We start from the raw sequence: 19,303 nt of genomic DNA, 5'->3' as shown, positions 1-19,303 counted from the left end.
TGGATTCTGCCTTAATGATAATATATGATTGAATGGGAAATGGGGAGAGAACTACAAATTTCTACATAAGCAATTTTTATACATCATTTACATACATTAATATATACATACATATGTGTGTGTAGATTAGGGAAAACTTCATGTACAAGGTACATTTAGACTATTTTGAAATATGACTAGATTTCAAAGGCACAGATGGATGGATGGATGTGCCATTTCAGGAGTAGAGAAGGGTTTGTTTGAAAGGCTATATAATAAAGGCATATAAAATGGAATGTAGTTTATTTTGGGCAAAGCACATAATGTAATTTTAGAGAGTAACATCATGCGCTTCACCCAAAATCCCCATGAAGTTTTTCCAAGATATTGGGACTACCAAAAGAGAAACACTCTGAATATGAAGTTAAGGAGTTTGGATTTCCTTTGCTCAAAAGGAGGAATTGACCCAATATCCATTGAGGGATATGATCCAATCTGTGTTTAAGGAAGAATAATATGTCTGTAATGTAAAGGAAGAATGTTTCAGGTGAGGGATCTAATATTATAGATGACACATTCTCCCTAAGCTGAAAAAAAGATGGGTTTAAGTTATCGTAACATTTTATAATGATGAGGGAGACAAGTTTGTGTCTCTTTAACCATTGGAGTATTTTGTGAACCCAAGTAGAATCTAGTGTAAAATGTTGTATAATTGCATAAATGAGTCTAACCAAGGAATTCAATTGGATGGTATTAAAAAAGATCTGAAATTGATAGAAATTGATATTAACAAAGGTCCAAGCTGAAGATATTAATATATTCTATACTATTCTCCCATGGATCACTATCAAGTGTGAGTTTTCCTTTCCATGAAGGCCTTATATTACATTTTCCTAGACCAATTTTACTCTTCAAAATACATCACAGATATCATTATGCATGCCACAAGTATTCCAGGAAGCCTGAAATCACCAGAAGAATATAATGGTAAAGAGAGGCAAAGGAGGCAGTGGTGACAGAATATAATTAAAAAAAAAAAAAAAGCAAAAACTGGTGTGAGAATACTCCAATTCTAAGCCTGGCTATCTGATTTAATTGCCATGTGATCATAAGAAAATAACTTTTTTCATAAAATGGAAGTTTTATCTGCAATATCTATCATGGTTATTTTGAGGAGTTCTGTAATATTTAAAGATATATATATATACATATATATATGGATATATTTGACTAGCATTATTCCCTTTATCTAATCATTTTAACCTATATCCTTCCTTTTACTAAAACCTCCTTTCTTAGAATTTCATATCTTTGGGCAAGCTCATTAACATCCCAAATATCACTTATAAAGCAGGATTGATTGATGAAAACTGATCCCTTAGGGGCAGGTAGGTGACTCAGTAATTGAAAACCATATCTAGAAATGGGAGGTTCTGGGTTCAGATTTGACCTTGAACACTTCTAGCACTGTGACCCTAGGGAAGTCACTTAAACCCTTTTACCTAGTCCTTATTCTTCTGCTTTGGAACAAATCCCAGTATTGATTCTAAGACAGAAGATAAGGGTTTAAAAAGAAAGAAAGAGAAAACTCATTTTTTCCTTTCTTTCAAATAATGTGACCAAAGGAAAATTATATATGGCAAAGTTATAAAGTAAGGGTTTCAAAAAAAAATAAAAGGAAAACTGATTCTTTACAATGCTTTTCAGAAAAGAGGAATATGCTGAGTCAGAAGACCTTTGTTTCAGTATCTTCTCTGACTTTAGGAGTGTGAGCATGAACATTTCATATAATCACTCTGTATTTCAATTTGCTCATATACAAAAGGAAATGGAATAAATTAAGATGCCTTTTAGTTATTTGATAAAGAGTCAATAATAAGAGTAATGGCAATAAGTTTAAAATAGCATCCATTAAAAATGTACACTAAAGTGAACTCAGAGGCCATGTGGTACAATTATATCTTTTTACAGGTGAGAAAATTGAGATCTAGAAAAGTGATTTCCCTAAGACTTCCTATATGGTACACATCAAAGTTAGGATTTTTTTTAAACCCTTACCTTTCATATTGGTTCCAAGACAGAAGAGCGATAAGGCCTAGACAATGTAGTTAAGTTAAATGACCTGCCCAGGATCACACAATTAGGAAATATCTGAGAACATATTTGAACCCAAGAACCTTCAAATCTGAGATACCTAGCTTCTCCCAGAAAGTTGAATTTTAACACAGATTCTTTAACTTCATAGTTAATGTTTTTCCTTATGCACCATGTCCTTTCAAATTATTTTAATTATTATCTTCTCTAAAATAGTACCACAAACCCCTATTTTAAAGGCAATGCACAAAACTCCCTTTCACCTTATGACATTTTGGAATTATCTAATTATTGTACATTTATTAAGGTCCATGGAAGAATAAAAGTTCACCGGGGAGAGAAGAATGGCTTGAAAGATCTATTCAATAAGTCAAAATAATATAAAAGCAAAAAAATGGCCATTGGAGAACATGTTGAAGTCTCCTGAGTAGCTTGACTAGCGAGTCATTCATATTTGATTGTCTATATAGGAAAATCCTTTTTACAGAACATGTTTCAACTCAGAAGGCCATTAAAGTGTTTCCCTGGAATGGCTTAAGGCTATACTGATCCACATACAGAAGCTGAAGATACTATTGTTGTTCAGAAAAAAAAGAGAACTATTTAATAATATCCAGCAGATTTCACTCCCCCAACCCCATGAATAGGGTTAAGGATCCTTTAAAAATGAGTTTTTATGACCAAAGGCTACCCTCTTTGAAAATAGTCTTCAATAAATTATCAAAGAAGATCCCTGCAGTTTTTCACAGTTGTAGTGCTCCCCCTTCCCCTTAATTACTTTATTTAAGAGTTTTACTTTTTTAAAGAAGGAAAGAGAGGAACAGATAATTAAGGTGTTGAGGAGGTTTGAGTTTAAGGTATTCCATTTGTTATTAAAGGGATATATATATATATATATATATATATATATATATATATATTCACAATTATAGTATTTCCATTGGGTCTATAGTCTTTAACTTGTTGGGGCAGATCTTTCAATATTATATTTATAAGCTTCTGGGTCCTTTTTGCAACCTGATAATTGTATTAGAGGCTGCAGACTCAGGAAGGATTGGGGAGACAATTGTGCATATATTAGATTCACTATTTAAATATTTACTACAGATGTTCATGATACTAGAAACTTGTGTTCCCACCTCTAATTCCACTAAGGGTTATACTATACTCCTCTAGTCTGTTTTCTTTTTCTTTTGCTTTCCACTGATTTATTCAAAGCCACAGGATCCACATTAACAGAAGCAGCAAAATGAGCCTTTAGTAAATTAATTATAATTATGTGTGCCACACAGATGAATAATAATCTGCTTGATAAATTTATAATAGCAGAAAATACTATGTGGATTAAAATGATAAAGGAAATTTTAGTAAGATATTGGAGAAAATTGGAAATAAAATAAATTGAAACAGTGGCAAGCTGTTCTTTAGCCTAATTTGGCTCCCAACTATGGTTCAAATTTTGAAATAAAACTATTTATTTGAATCATTGTTTTAATGACTTGGTCAGAGATGTTCATTGGTGCCATTGTGACAGTTTGATATCTGAATCACTCTAAACAACTCTGAGCTGATTCTAAAAATATCCATAGTACAACCAGGATTGTCCAGGAATTTTACACGAAGCATTTTCTTTAATTTAGGAGGTGGCTGTCTCTCTTTTTGTTAAATGGAAAACCATTTGTGATACAGCAGTCAAACATCATTTTACAAAACATTTTTCAAAGATACTAGAGTGGGAAACATGGTCTAGCAATTCTAAACAAAATTCTATATTAGTTGCAGCTCAGAAATCTTTAATATGCTCATTCAATTTGCAAATGTTTGCATCATAGTTTGTTAGTTGTATTGAATTGAAGAACTTTTTAAAATCTAAAAATACTTTTCTTTTTTCAAAACTCACACATAAAATATTTTGTTTCCAAAAAATTAACTGATTCATAAATTCTGGTCACACAGAAAAAATTATGTGGAAAATTTTATTATTACCAAAATAACTTAATATAAATAAAAATTATACATATCTCTAAAATCATAATACACACATCATATATGCTTATGTGTGCACTTACAAATATGTATATATGTGTATACATATACATGTGTAAAATACATATACCTATTGTTCTTGAGAAACCTATATTTTCCAGGATTATATGCTTTTTTATTATGAATTCACTGAATAGTATTTTTATTCTACTTTCTACTTTAGAAGATGAAATGCTGAAAAATAGGAAATAGATAATGATTATTGATTCTGTTGATCATGATTATATATAGGGCAGAGCTTCTTAATGTGTGTGTGTGTGCGTGTATGTGTATTACGTGTTTGTATATATCTATGCCTGGGACCTTTTTGGCAATCTAGTAGAAAGTTCTTAGAATAATATTTTAAATTCATGGCTTAAACAAAGGAAAGTAGCTGTATTGAAATTGTTTTTTAAAATATTTTTTTAGAACACACAAGTTTAATACATATCAAGTTGATAGCCCTTTCCGGATTTAGACAAAGTAAAGCAATTCCTAGAAAAAGGGTCCATGAGAACATAGCAACCACCTTGCCCAGAAAACACTTGATCTCCTTGTCAAGCAGCAGAGAGATGCAGAAGCCAAAGGCAATAGCTAGCCTTTGCAAAATGTCAACATGGAAGATGGTGGTAAGATTGTGATCAGTATCAGCTCAGAAAACTGAAGTATGGTAGAAAGCAAAATGAGTATTCAGATAGTTTGTCCTGAAAATGAACTAAACCACATCATCTCACAAATATTTATAAATAAAATTGTTAGAATAAAGGCAGTAAATAAACTCCTTCATAATATTAAAATGAGTACACCATCACTGAGGATATCCTTAATGAAATAGATTTCTCCAAAATATTCTTCCACAGTCTGCCTCTTCACAGGTAATTGAATAACTAAAACATGTAGAGGGGGGAAAAACACAACAACAATAAGATCCTGCTATATTTATTGTTTGTTCGCTGTTTTTTAAAAGCATATGACTCAATGGAGCAGAACACATATTTGGGGGCATTCCAACAAAGTAAGAGAGAGAGAGAGAAAGACAGAGAGACAGAAAGACAGAGACAGAGAGACAGAGACAGAGAGAGAGACAAGAGAGAGATGTTTCTATAAATGTATATAGTATGTGTGTGTGTGTGCATACACAACTTAAACTTGCCTGTCTATACAGATTCTGTGATATAGCCACAAAAAAGAAGACAAAACAAATGAACTGATCTTTCTGTCATTTTGAACAGAACTTCAAAAACTATATCTCTGCCAAATGAAGAAGTAAAAATTATCAACATTGGGTAAGTTCTAAAGTATTAGTATTAGAGTCAAGCTATAATATTTGTTAAGTAAATCTTTCATGGGATATCCTGATCTACAATTTAGAATCTAAATGTATATACATAATTATCAATCAATTGGATAACTTGCATTTATTAATTGGCCACCACGTGCCAGGTATTTTGCTAAATTCTGGCACAGAACTAAATATTCCAGATCTCATTAGAGTGTGTGTTTGACAATTGGACAGGAAGGTCTTGGACTACTGAAACATAAGGATACACCAAGGATGAATATGATAAAAGTGTTGGTTATGGGTCTTGATGTTACAGTGGAAGGGAGTTTCTTGTTACTACAGATACAGCATATAAAGTTATACCACTTTTTGAATCTGTGCCCAAAGACAGGTACCATATATATTTTTATATTTGCTTTACTCATATAACTATCTTATAGAGAAGAGCTTTTTTAAAAAAAATCACATTTTCAAATTACATTTCATAGGTTCATATATCTAGAGCTAGAAAGGGACCTTAGAGATCACCTAAAGTTGAGACATTTGGTTTCTTATAAAATAAAAGCAAGTAGCAAAGTAGAAATCCTAACCTGGATATTCTGCCTCAAGATATCAGTTATCCAGCTCCACTTTATGATCCTTCATTCAGTTTTGTGGACACACCCAGAATGATTATTAGGTGTTCCTATTCTTTTATTTCTAGAATATTCTTACAGGCAGAGCTTAACTGTTAGATCATAACATGTTGAAAGATCAGACTAGAGCAAAATAAATTTTTTTCTTTTTCTAAGAAAGACAAAATACTGCAAAGAAATTTTAAATTCTTTCTAGCAGAGTTTTCCTTAGTGCAACATGTTCTGGTATTTTGCAAGAGGTGGGAAGAGATAATCAGGGCCATTGTTGAAACATTTGCTCTCTCAGGACAATCGCATGTTTTTAAAATTCTTTACAAATCTCTCAACCTGTTCACGCACTTTCATAGTCATTTGCTCACATGTAGACTCAGAAATGACTATTTTGGGGAGTTGTATTCTTAATGGGCAGGATTACTGGTCTACACATGGATGGAGTCTGGCAATTAATACTACCTTCTCACTGCATTTCTGATGCTCAATCATGCTGAACTCCATTACTGTATTTATGGTGCTATCGGACTTCTTGATGCTAAGAGCCTGGCAACCATGGAAACAGATACGGTTGCTCATTTCACACATTTCTTCCCAAGCCTGTTAATCAGTCACAGCAAGAAGGTACCATCAGATACATATTACATACTGACCCCAAAATGAAAACTCTTTCTACTTTTATATAAGTCTTAAAGTGGCACAATTACTACAATATGGTAGTTGATACTATATTACACAAAAGCTGGAGTTTAAAATGAACTTTTGGAGAGGGAACAGGGGGCTGAGGAAGTGGGTACTTTATTTGCTCTAAAATTGGCATTAAAAATTCCTTTGATAGGATATATAATTCTTCTGATTAAATAAGGTAAGGAATAACTGGTAACACAGGAGATCGAAACCATTACTGTGACTTAGAATTATTACCAGTTGACTTTGTTTTTATTATTAGTTTTAAATGTTTTACTTATTTTTGTTTAAATGTTATTTCCAGATAATATCTTCCTCATCTCCCTAGCCAACTCTCATATCAAACTCTTTCTTATAACAAAGAGAAACAGTTAAACAAAACAGCTTCTATAATGACCTCATCTAATATCCCAACAAAATGCTTGTTGATTGATTAAATTAAATAAATGAAAACAGAAATAGGAAGACTAGAGCAGGAAAAATACAACAGTTTGATCCTATACTCCCCAAAATCACTACTGAGAAGAGGGAAATATATTTGATTGAATGTCCTTCACAGAAGAAACTAGTGTCTGAAAACAGAGTGTGTGTGTGTGTGTGTGTGTGTGTGTGTGTGTGTGTGTTGGATACTTGAGGAGGGAAAATTTGAATTGATAAATTCAAGCAGTCGTGATAGGACACACCACTCACTGATAGGGAAGGTCCTGAGGGCAAAAGTCAAGGCGTATATCTGTATGAGTGAGAACAACCTAAAATAAAACATGTGGAAATTTAGCTCTCATTGAATCAGGGACATGAGTCATTTTTTGCTTGGCCTCTTTTGATCAGTGTCTGGGTTATAAACTAGCACAGTTTGATCACACACAGCCATGCAGGCAGCTCAAGAGCCACACATATCTACTATGTGATTTGGACGACCTTTTCAAGTGGATTTTTGAGGAACCAAATAAGCAGATACAGAAATGATGAAGGAACTACAGAGGGGGAAAGCATAGTCAAATAATAGTCTCCCAAGTTCTGTTTGACTTCTTATAGAATTTTTCTCACATTTCCTAAAGAGCACATCTCAGTGAACCTGTTTGCTGCCTTCTCTTTAATCTCTACCAGATCATACTACAGTTTTGTCCCAAGAACAGGAATTTAGAATAGTGACAACATTTGTACTCCTTCAGTAGTGAGTTGCAGATCATATAAGGCCATATTCCACCTATAGCGACTCATCTTATTTAGTTGTTCTGTAGAGTAGGTCAATAAAGCGGAGATGAAAATTTGGTATATGAATATTTCCTTCCAATATCTGATGAGGTCAGTAGCTTAAGGCTGATGGAGTAATTGAATTTTCCAAGTGATATGGTGCTACTAGGTCTTATTTCATACTTTTATAATATAAAGTAAAGCCTGGGTCAGAGGAGATGACTTCTGGGTTGATAAAAAGAAGAATGACTAGTTGAGGTTTTGATGATAATTACTCCTGCACTGGTCAGGGGAAGAGTGGTTCAGTACCTTGAGAATATATTCACTTGTGCATGAGGTAGTCTGGTTACCAGGTTTGCCAAAGGAATGTTGTCCATAAGTCAGTTACCATGTAAATCACAATAGATCACTTGTACTAGTAGGCTTACCTCATTATTGTTTGCAGATGTGCAAACCTCACTGAACTACTCATGGTAATGTTTCTCTTATTTTATTCTTCTGAACCTCTTCTGGAGGGAAGAATCATTTCTGGATGCCTTTATTTGGGCAAAGCAGGGAGGGATGAAGATGGGGAAAAAAAGGAAAGTAGAGTTATTCCAACAGAGTCACTGAAGTCTTAGACATCTCGTCCTTAGGGTTGGACTCCAGATAAAAATAATGCCTTTTAATGCATTTAATTTTCTTTTCTGTTCTTTTTTGCTTCACCTAGCTAATTAGCCCCTGCTGCTATGTGCAAGTTAAATATCATGTGCTGGATTGGGGAAGGGAGTCACTACAATGCAAGAGATCCCCATTCTGATGGTGGGGTTTGATGTGAGGGGAGTTGGTTGAGAAAGAACATCGAATGAAAAAAAAAGCATTAAAATGTCTAATGTTGATTCATGAATGAACAATTTAACTTGAGGTGAGGGTTGTTTTCTTCCCACTGTTAGCTGAAATTATTCTACAATTGGTACATATTTCCTTTTGAGGAGTGGAGAGTAAAAGGAATTTAGATAAAGTAACTATTCTGCCAAGTTACTGGTCATTTGAACTCAGGATTTCCATTTTGACAAGAAGAGTTTGGATAACTAGAAAGCAGTTTGCCAAAAATTAGGTTTAGGCCAACTATTTAAAATATTTACAATAATAATCTGAAAATGCACAGGGGAACTGAATAAATGAGGTCAGACCTTAAACAAAAATAGAACAGAACAAGATAAAGGGCTTATAAGCTTCTTAAAGTCATGGGTCATTTCATTTTGTCTTTGGGATCCCAAGTGCCTACCACAGTGCTGAGGTTCTAGGTGCAATAAACAAAATGCTTGTTGGTGAAGTGATTGAATAAAAATTGTTACAGAATTAGAAAGAGGAAAAAGGGAAAAAATATTTGCCTTAAATTTCACCAGAAGAAATTGGATACAGAAAATATAAAGGGAACATCATAAATATATACTGAGTCATTTTGAAATAAAGATGTCAAAGGATGTCAACAAATAATTCTGAAAATAAAAATTTCATACTACAAAAATTCAAGTAAATGTTAAAATCACTATTTATATTAGTTCATATTAGTAAGAAATGCAAATAAAATAACTTATTTTTCAATGGATAACATATACATATATACATATATAATTAATGGGAATAGTCACAGTTTGACTTGGGAAGATAGGAACATTATACTATGGGAGAAGAGTCACTATATTGAGAAGAAAGCCCTATTCCAGGACACAGCTCTTTATAAACCCCATCCTGGAGGTGAGATTTGACGTGAGAGATATTGAAGAGAAATAATGAGGGCAAAGATTTAATTGGGGGTGGGTGGGGTGTAATTAGAATGCTGTACCCCAAAGACTCCATTTCCCAGAATTCTTTTTCTCTTCCCAAAATCCCTTTTTCTTTTGTCCCCACATTGTGTCCTCACTTTTTGTAAATAAGTTTCTGTAAACTCTCTCTCTCTCTCTCTCTCTCTCTCTCTCTCTCTCTCTCTCTCTCTCTCTCTCTCTTTCTCTCTCTCTCTTTTTGCTAAGGCTATCATCTTCCTTTTTCTTCAAGTTATTATTAATAAATCTTATAAAAATAAAATACTTGAAGTATTTGGATATTAATTTTTTAATCTTACAGGTGGAAGGGGGGATGTAGCTCCTGTGAATTTAGCTGAAATGATCATACAACTGGTACATAATTCCTCTCTACTGAATTATTTTTTAACTCATTTCTGCTCCTCAAATCCTTAACACATTCTACTTTCCTTATTACTGTAAAGGGCAATACTATCCTACCATCCTTGCAACCTAGGACTCATCCTGCACTCTTCTTTGTTTCATGCTCCTGCTACAGGCTGTTGATCTCATTCTGGCAATATCTCTCAAATAGGACCCCTTCTTTGCATATTGTCTTCTCCATTTTAAACTTCTTTAGGATGGGGCTTCTTTTAGTCTCCCTCTCTTTTATTTTTTTGTACTGCCAGCATTTACCACAGTGTTTAGCATATAATAGGTAGTTAATGTTTATTGATTGATTGATCCTGGAGATCTGGAAACCTGGCATAGGATAGTAGAAGGGTAAATACTTTCCTGATTTCAAAAAAAGGGATAAGAGGGGCAGCTGGGTAGCTCAGTGGAGTGAGAGTCAGGCCTAGAGACAGGAGGTCCTAGGTTCAAACCCGGCCTCAGCCACTTCCCAGCTGTGGGACCCTGGGCAAGTCACTTGACCCCCATTGCCCACCCTTACCACTCTTCCACCTATGAGACAATACACCGAAGTACAAGGGTAAAAAAAAAAAGGGATAAGAATGAATTCTGAATCATGTAGGTTAGTATTGTCAATTTTGAAATTCTAGATTAATGTTAATGGAGTGGTAAGTAAATAGAAAGGAAATATGACTGGTTGGTCAGAGTAATGCTGTACATTTGGTTTTAGAATAGTGTTTTTCGATCTATATTCCTATTCTTTGGAAAAAGTGGAAAGAAGTGAATCAGACCATAGCAGAATGAAGTGATTTCAGAAATGGTTGAATGGACAGTCAATTTTGAAAGTAGCATCCAGTGGAATACCATGGAAATTTGTTGTTGGTCCTAGGGTATTCTACTTTATCAATGAATTATATAAAGGCACAGATGGCATGTTTGGCAAGTTTGTAGAAAGTTAGAATCCTAACATGCCGGATGACTGACTCTGAATTCAAAAAAGGTTGTGACAGGTGAAGATGTTGGACTGAATTTAATCAAATCAAATTTAATAGGAATAAGTTTAAAGTTTACAAATGTGTTTAAAATTTTAATTTTGTAAATATAAGATGGATGAAGCATATCCAGAAAGTGGTTTAAGTAAAAAAAAAATTAGTTCCAATAAATTGCAAACTCAATAAGAGTCAATAACATAATATGTTATGACGTCATAGTCCTGCTGTCCTTTTCCCTGATAAGAACACATGGAGAGTTTTATGTTTCTGGGCATCATTTTAGTAAAGCTATTAAAAAATTTGGAATAAAAGGACAGCAAGGGGAGTGGATGGTCTACACTTCATATTATATGGGGATCAGCTGAAAGAATTAGGGATGATTAGCCTGTAAAAAAGAGGAGCTGGGGAATATACAATAGCTGCCTTCAAGTATTCAAAGGACTATCATCTGAAACAGAGTTTTGACACATTTTGATTGGTCTCAGAGGGCAGAACTAGGAATAATCAGTAGAAATTATAAAAAGGCAAATTTATGCTATATAAGGAAAAAAATCTTAACAATTAGAGCATACAAAAATATAATGACTTCTCTTGGGGGATATTGGTTTTTCCTCACTGCCAATCTTTCAAGTAAAGATTGGATGACCACTCATTCATTATGATGTAGAAGTAATTCTTGTAGAGGGAAGGGTCGAAACAGAGTGCCACTGAATTCCCTTCCTACTTTGAGATTGTATGATTTTATGATATCAGCTACTATTTAATTTCTACTTAGGGCTACTAATTCTGTTTTTCTGAGACCCCAAATAGCAAATCTAACTTCTCTTACAGATTAAATTCTTCAGATTAAATATCCTTAAAATACCAGAAGAAAGTTAAGTGATTTTAGTTTAAGCCAAACAACTTACGTATGTGTAACAACTATAGATATTATTGTAGAAGGCAAAGCCAGCTGGATGGTACTTGATCCTTTCCAATCATTCTTCCTATGTGGATAGGGGAACAAATAATTTTTTTTCAATACAAACTCATTTATTTAAATTAATAAAACAATCAAGTTTCCATTTTAAAAACCCTTCACTTTTGGATGCAAAATACAATTTCCAGACTCACACATGAGACCAAAGAAAGGCACATAACTAGAGTTTGTTCCTTCTTGGCACCAAAACCAATCCCTTCTTTTGAATATCAGACATCATAACTTTGGATAAAAATGGTGCTGCAACCTCCATGGCCCTGTCTATATGTTGAAGAGTGTTTAAAATAGACTTTGCCAAAGGAAATCTTGAACAGTGGTCTGGATTAGAGATCCTGCTCTGTTCTTGGAAGCATTAAAATTAAGAGTTAAGTCAACAAAGGACAGTGTGTACCTGGGATATTTAGGAGCAAGGAATTGGGGACAAACCTGCACAAATAAGAAATCTACCAACAGAAGTTGGCATAAACCCATTAACAACATTATGAGAATTTCTCTACCCTAGAGCCTATTTCCTATCTCCTCTCTGGGGAGTAGATTACTGAGTGATTTTTTTCCAAGCACCACCCAACATAATCTTTCTCTTTTTTTTTCTATATATTTATTCAACCATGCTTAGTTACAGAAATTAGTTTCTTTCTTTCTTTGTTTGTTGCTGTTGTTTTGGTTTACATGATCCTTTCTTCTATCTCATGGATTTAACATCAGATGAAAACATATTAATTAAATCAATAAAGCTTGGAGTCCACAAATAGAAAAATGTCTGACATTCAGCTAGAGATTTTGCTTCATCACATATTACAGTTTTTATCTTTAGCCTTTGGCCTAGAGACAAGTAGGTAGTGCAGTGGACATAGAGCCCTGGAACTTGAGTCAGAAAATTCAAATTCAAACACGTCCAGTTGTATGACACTGAGCAATCACTTGACTTCTGTTTACCTTAATTTGCTCTTCTGGAAAATGAGGATAATAATAGCACCTACTTCCTAGGGTTGTTATAAGAATTAAATGAGAAAATAATTGTTAAGTGCTTAGCATAGTGCCAAGCATATAGTAACATATGCAAATGTTAGTTATTATGTGTTTTTTTTTGCTTGTATTTGTATCCCTATCTGTGGGTATATAGATCTGGGAGCCAAAGGAATGGAATAAAAGAGGGGGTTCTAGGAAATAAGTTCCCTCTATTCTCTCCTGCACATAGTGAAAGGAAGGTAGCTAAGGGGTCCTTTGGGAGACAGACCACATAGCAGGATAAAATTAGGCTTTTTCTCTCTGTCTGCCTTTTCCTGTTCAAGTAAATATTGATAAACTCTATGGAAATGAAGGATCAAAGTTTAACTTAAGTATTATAATATGGATAAAATTTATATAGAACTTTAATATTTTCAAAGTATTTTACAAACTGTATTTCATATTTTTCTCACAGCAATCATGGAAGCTAGATTCTAGCACTATCTTTCTTCTACAGATAAGGAAACTAAAACAGAGAGGGTTTAGTGAAATGTCACGTCACAATTATTAGATATTAGATATCTGAGACCAGATTGGAACTTAGATCTTCCTGACTCCAGGCCTCACAGTGTCTGAAGAATCACATGGAAGGAAGTTGGGGAAAGGAAAGATCATTTTTGGGGAAACTTCCCTCCATCTTTGAAGAAGGGAATATAATTGATAGCTTCAATCTGTTCTCTGTTCTGAGTTACTTCAGAGCCCAATAGCTTATCTCAATTTCTTCTTCCCTGATGTAGTTCTGCTCTCCTTTCAGATATATTCATTCTTTTCTCCTATTATCCCTGTACTTCCAATTCTTTCCATTTCAGCTTATTAAGTCTCAGATATGGCTGAGGAATTGCCTCAGAGATGCTGCTGCTGGGCAGGTCTTGTAGTCTCAGCTCTTTTCTCTCATTTTCCTCCTTTGCCAACTGCTTTTAAGAATTCCCTCGAGGTTTAGAGTCCCTAATAGTCCAAAATCACTCAGACCTGAAGAAGAAATGTTTGCCCCTCTCTCAGACAAATTGCATGATGTTGGTAAGTATTCAAAACTTTATTAAACATAAAATTTGTGGGAGCCTCTGGATTTTAAAATGCATGATGAGATTTAATTTACAAAAGGAAAAAAGGAAAAGATTTCCTTTTTTACACTTTCCAGAAAAGGCAAGATATAACCTACTCAGTAAGTTTTCTTGAATAACTAACCTCCTACTTAAACTCAGGAGTTCCTGGACACAGATCCTATATTGATTGGCTAGCAGTCAGGAGCAGAATGTTGCTGGCTGCTACTTCTTAGTTTTTATCCACAGTATCCACTAGCCTCCCACACAAGAAGTTTGATTATTTTCCTTTTGTTATTTTCTTTTCTGTGTGTTCAGCAAAATCAGCCTGTTTTCACAATCTCTTTTGGAACCCCAGGGTACAAAATAGAGAAAAACTTCTCTGAACATGAAGGGGTGTATTCCTCTGGATCCAACTACTACCTTCAATGACTGACTGATTTACAATCTTTTATAGGAAAATGCTGTACAGAAAACTGAGAAATAAAAGGAAGAAGACCTTTTTATCTAATACAGAGACCTGAATATACTCATGTACCCTGCACTTTGCCCTTCCAATACAGTGAGTTGAAGGAGAAAGTTCTGAACTCACAGATGTTCCCCTGACACTTGGTTGCTTTTACTTCTCCCCACCCTCCCCACCACTGCCACCCAGAACTCTAATCTAAGCAAAGAACAAACTGTGCACAGATCGAACTATAGACCTTCTTTGTTAGATACACTGTGATTCGCATTGGTCTTCTGAAACAGAATTGTCTGCTTTGTGTGCAAGAAAAAAAAAAAAAACACAAGCCCTCTGCTATGGGTCTTTAAAATCTCAATGAATAACCAGGACTTAACTCTCAACAATTCAACAATCTTCCACTGATTTTTAAAAATTCACCTCCTGGGAAAATCAAAAGAAAAGTCATTAATATCCAAAAACAAATGAACAAAATAAAAAATCAATAATCCTATCTGTTATACCTTCCTCAGAATTGTGAAGCATATGAGAAAAGCACTATATATGTTAGTTATTACTATGATTTGGATCAAAATAAATCCCATGTAGTACCACGAAAAGAATAATTGATTTGCAGTTAGAATCAAATTCATATCTTACCTATGCAATTTACTGTCTATGTAGCCCGGTGCTAGTTAATTTACCTCTCTGGGCTTCCATTTCTTCATGTATAAAATGAGAGGTTGGAGTTGGTGACCTGTAAGGTCACTTCAAATTCTAAAATTATAATCTTATGATTTTCTATTTTTGCATTGGCTAGACTTAACCAGACCTACAAAATAAAAACTTACACCATATATCAGTTCTAAAAGACTGTTTATGCAAGTAAGATTTGCCCTGTCTACAGATGAAAGAATCTGTGACACAACAAAAGAACTGTGACTTTGACTAACCAAGTAATATGTCTGTGGTATCACAATGTAGACTTTCTATCTATAGCACCAGAACTCTGTCTACTTCAGTATAGCATGATTTGTTGCCTTTTAGAATGAAGACCAGAAAATACTGCAAAATCATCAAAGAAAGATTCAATTAAATACAGTGTTCTGTTCTGTCTTCAGACAAGATAGCACACTAATATAGTTTGGGAAGATTTCCAACACCTAGGATTGAACCTTGTGTTAACCAGAAAATTCAATTAACCAGAACCCCCCATTTCCTGAGTTATCTGGGCAATCAATGTTTTACTGTCTATATGTTATGCATTATACCTCCTCTTTTCCTGGAAGGCACATAAGAGAATCAATAGACTAATGACAAAGGAGACAAAAATACTAAACCAGCAGCAATTTTCCATGTTGTTTAAGGGGAATTTAAATCAGTTCAATTTAGAGGTCAAAAGAAAAAGAAGTAGTGCAAGCATCTGGATATTACTTCCAACTGAAAAAAATCAGAAAAAAAGAAATAATATCAACAAAGTACTAAATTCAGTGAGACATAAAGTAGATGTCTGAGTTTGTAGTTGAGAATTTTTATTTTTACATATTTGACTCTCCAGGGTCACTCTTGTTTTTCTCTGTTATGATTTCTCAGGTTGAAAAAAAAAAAAGAAAAGATTTTATTTCTTTTGTGTTCACTATATCTGGAGAACATAACTATTCTCCCTATCCCCCCCCACTTTTAATTCCTATCTTTGCTCTTCCTTTAAGGGTTCCTTGACTTCCAACACACAAGTGTCTGAGAGACAGTGGCCAGATTTGACAAAGTAGCTGTGGTCAAGATGATTGCCTTTGGAAGCAGTTTTATCTCTGTCAAGCTCATTGGTCTTCTCTGCACTGACGTTGCTGGTTGAATGGCCTGGGACATATGGCTTCCTCAGGAATAATATATAGGAAAGCAGACCCAGAAAGGAAAATTCATCAAGGAAAAAGAGACATCTGCTGAAAATGAAATTAATATAGAAAATCAAAGATTGGAGATGTTAAAAAACAATATCTCCCTCCTTCTGAATGTTTCCTATGGAATTGTTCTGGAAATATTTTAGGTAGATCAAGGAATAAAGACTGCTCCGAATGATAGTGAATATTATAGAGTGCAGTAGTCTATAGGACATGATTTCATAAACTTCTTATTGATCTCGAATCTGGAAAAATCTGGGACCCCTTAATTCTTAAAAGGACTCTGAGATCTTGGGCAACAAAGAAAAAGATATAAATATTTCTTTATAACTTTTGCTCATCTATATATTCAGTCTCATTTTCTATTCCCACCCCCATTCTTAAATGGAAGGAGAAATACATGTTGCTATGAAGAAAAAAAAAGAATTATCCAGAAAAAAACTTAAATAACATTAGTAAAGAAATCAATAAAAAGGAAGGGAAGCTAAATCAAGACCAACTACCTAACTTGTGTCAACCTGGAAAAACACCAAACTACTAAAGTAGTCAGAAAAACCAAGTCTTTAATCAGGAAAGAGATAGGTCCCTAATAATTGGCCACTACACTGAGTCAAGCACCAAATACTGAACAGTCAAAAACTTGGGGCTCTGGGGACAGTGTCTCTGGGAGGATCAATACGCTAGAAGATTCTCCAAAGAACAATAGAACTTAGGGAACTTATATAGAATTTGGGGGACTAAGGACAGACAAATATGATTGATTGGCATTACCATGGCTACAAGGAAATGTATAAAAGTCCAAGACAGGATTATCAGAGAGAGGCTGGTGCCCTACAATGGATACAAAAGGGAAAGGTCCAGCCAAGGGCTGGGATACCTGGGAGAGGACTTTGATACAATGGGGAAAACTACTAGGACAAAAATGTACTTAACATTTGATTAAGTTTACTAGTCCCAAAATGAACTGGGACGATTAAGTACTTTAAGGTCTATTGTTCAGTCTGATTAACACTTGTATCCCTAAAAAATGATGACAAGTTAGGATGGAAGAGAGAAAAGAGACAAATAAAGACAGAAACACAGATAGAGAGACACAGAGAGACAGAGACAGAAACAAGAGACAGTCAGAAAGAGAGAGAGAAGAAGAAGGAAGGAAAGGAAGGGAAGAATTAGGGAAAGAGGGAATCCTCATTTTTCAGCCCTTTGTTTTCCATTTTTTTCTTTGCAGAGCTCAGCTTTAAATTTGCATTTCGAAGTCTGTAATTGAAAGTAACTTGCAAATATGAGCTGCTTTCTACTATAATTTCCATGAAAAGTAGGATTAAAAGTGTAGAAATAGAGTCTAGTAAAAATACATTTTTTTAAATGTATGCATGTTTTTGAGTAAAGTATTTTTTAAAAAGTTTTCTGGATAGCTTGTGAAAAAGTCACAGGAGCAACATATTGTTATATACTGACTATTGGGGTTTGGAATAAATGAGCAAAAATTATGACCAGAGAGGGACCTTAGAGATAATCCAGCTCATTCCCTTCATTTTACAGTTAAAGATAGTGAAGTGAAAGGTGAAAAGACTTGCTTAGTAATAATAATTTACCTTGAACCCATAAGTTGACTTTTTGTAACTATTTGACCAACTCTTACTTTCCTCATTGCCTCTCATTCAGAATGAACCTTTTGGGGAATAGGGGATACAAAGAGAGAGGGAAAGAGCCTGACAGACAAAAAGTCAGAGAAATGGACACAAACAGAAATACAAAATCATTCAACTATTAATTACTTCCTTTCTTAAGTGAAGAAGTATTTGAAATTTGAAAATGGAGATAAATGGCTTTGCTATGGAAAAACAGAGCCTATGAGGTATTGCTATCTTTTTGAAGCAAAGTATAAAGAACAATGAGGAAAAATAAAAGTTACTTTCCAACTTCTTCCTTTTTTATACTATTGTTTTGCTGCTGATTTTGAAGTGGTGAAAGTGACCAGAATTTCAACCATCTCTATCCAAATATAAAAGCCCAAATGCCTCCCAAGGTCAAATAAAAAATTATTTTAGATGATCCTCAGCACTACTTGCCTTTTTTAATGTAGAGTTTCAAAAAATGACTCAAGTGAGTTTATTAACTTTCATATTATATTTTTCCTCCAAAGATGTTAAGGAGTCATCAGCAAAGTAAACATAATCCTCTGAATCATCATTTGAGGTTTGCAAAGCTGCAATTATTTAATTAAAAATTCTAATTAAATTAAAGAGAAAATCCACAACAAAACTTAAACATACTATGACTACTAATGGTAACAACCTCCTAAGTCATTGAGCCCTTAAAGATTTACACAGTGGAAAGAACAGAGAGAATGAAGGAAAAAACAAACTAACAAATAGGCTAAAGGGATTGGTGAATTAGGGTGTCATAGGACTAAATTTACAAATGCATCATTTGCATTTACATAATAGTAATTTACATTTGCTTAATCAATTCAATTCTTTCAAAACATTTTGCTGTTCTTTATTTCAATTGATTCTCGCAACTCTGTGACCAAATCTCAGTTTTGAGAAAGCCTGCTCAGGTCATTTAATTCAACAAATTCCTCAGGACTAAAAACATCAGAAATAGTCTAAATAAGTGTCTATCTAGTCTTCATTTCAGGACTTTACTTAAAGACATTCTGAGTCAGATGATTCCACTTGTGGATAGCTCTAATGATTAAAGAAGTTTTGTTGTTGGTTTTTTGTGTGAGGTCTAAATATGCCAATATGCAACTTCTAATCATTATTCATAATGTTTTCCCTGATGATAAACTTACATAGGTAGACTAGATATTATTGTTGTTATCATTATCATTATCTTTTCAAGTGAATAAACTTTAGTTTATGGAAAAAATTCTTC

The sequence above is a fragment of the Gracilinanus agilis genome, chromosome 1 (genome assembly GCF_016433145.1).
Source record: "Gracilinanus agilis isolate LMUSP501 chromosome 1, AgileGrace, whole genome shotgun sequence".
In the NCBI taxonomy this organism is placed as follows: Eukaryota; Metazoa; Chordata; class Mammalia; order Didelphimorphia; family Didelphidae; genus Gracilinanus; species Gracilinanus agilis.
This window is presented reverse-complemented; position numbering follows the sequence as displayed.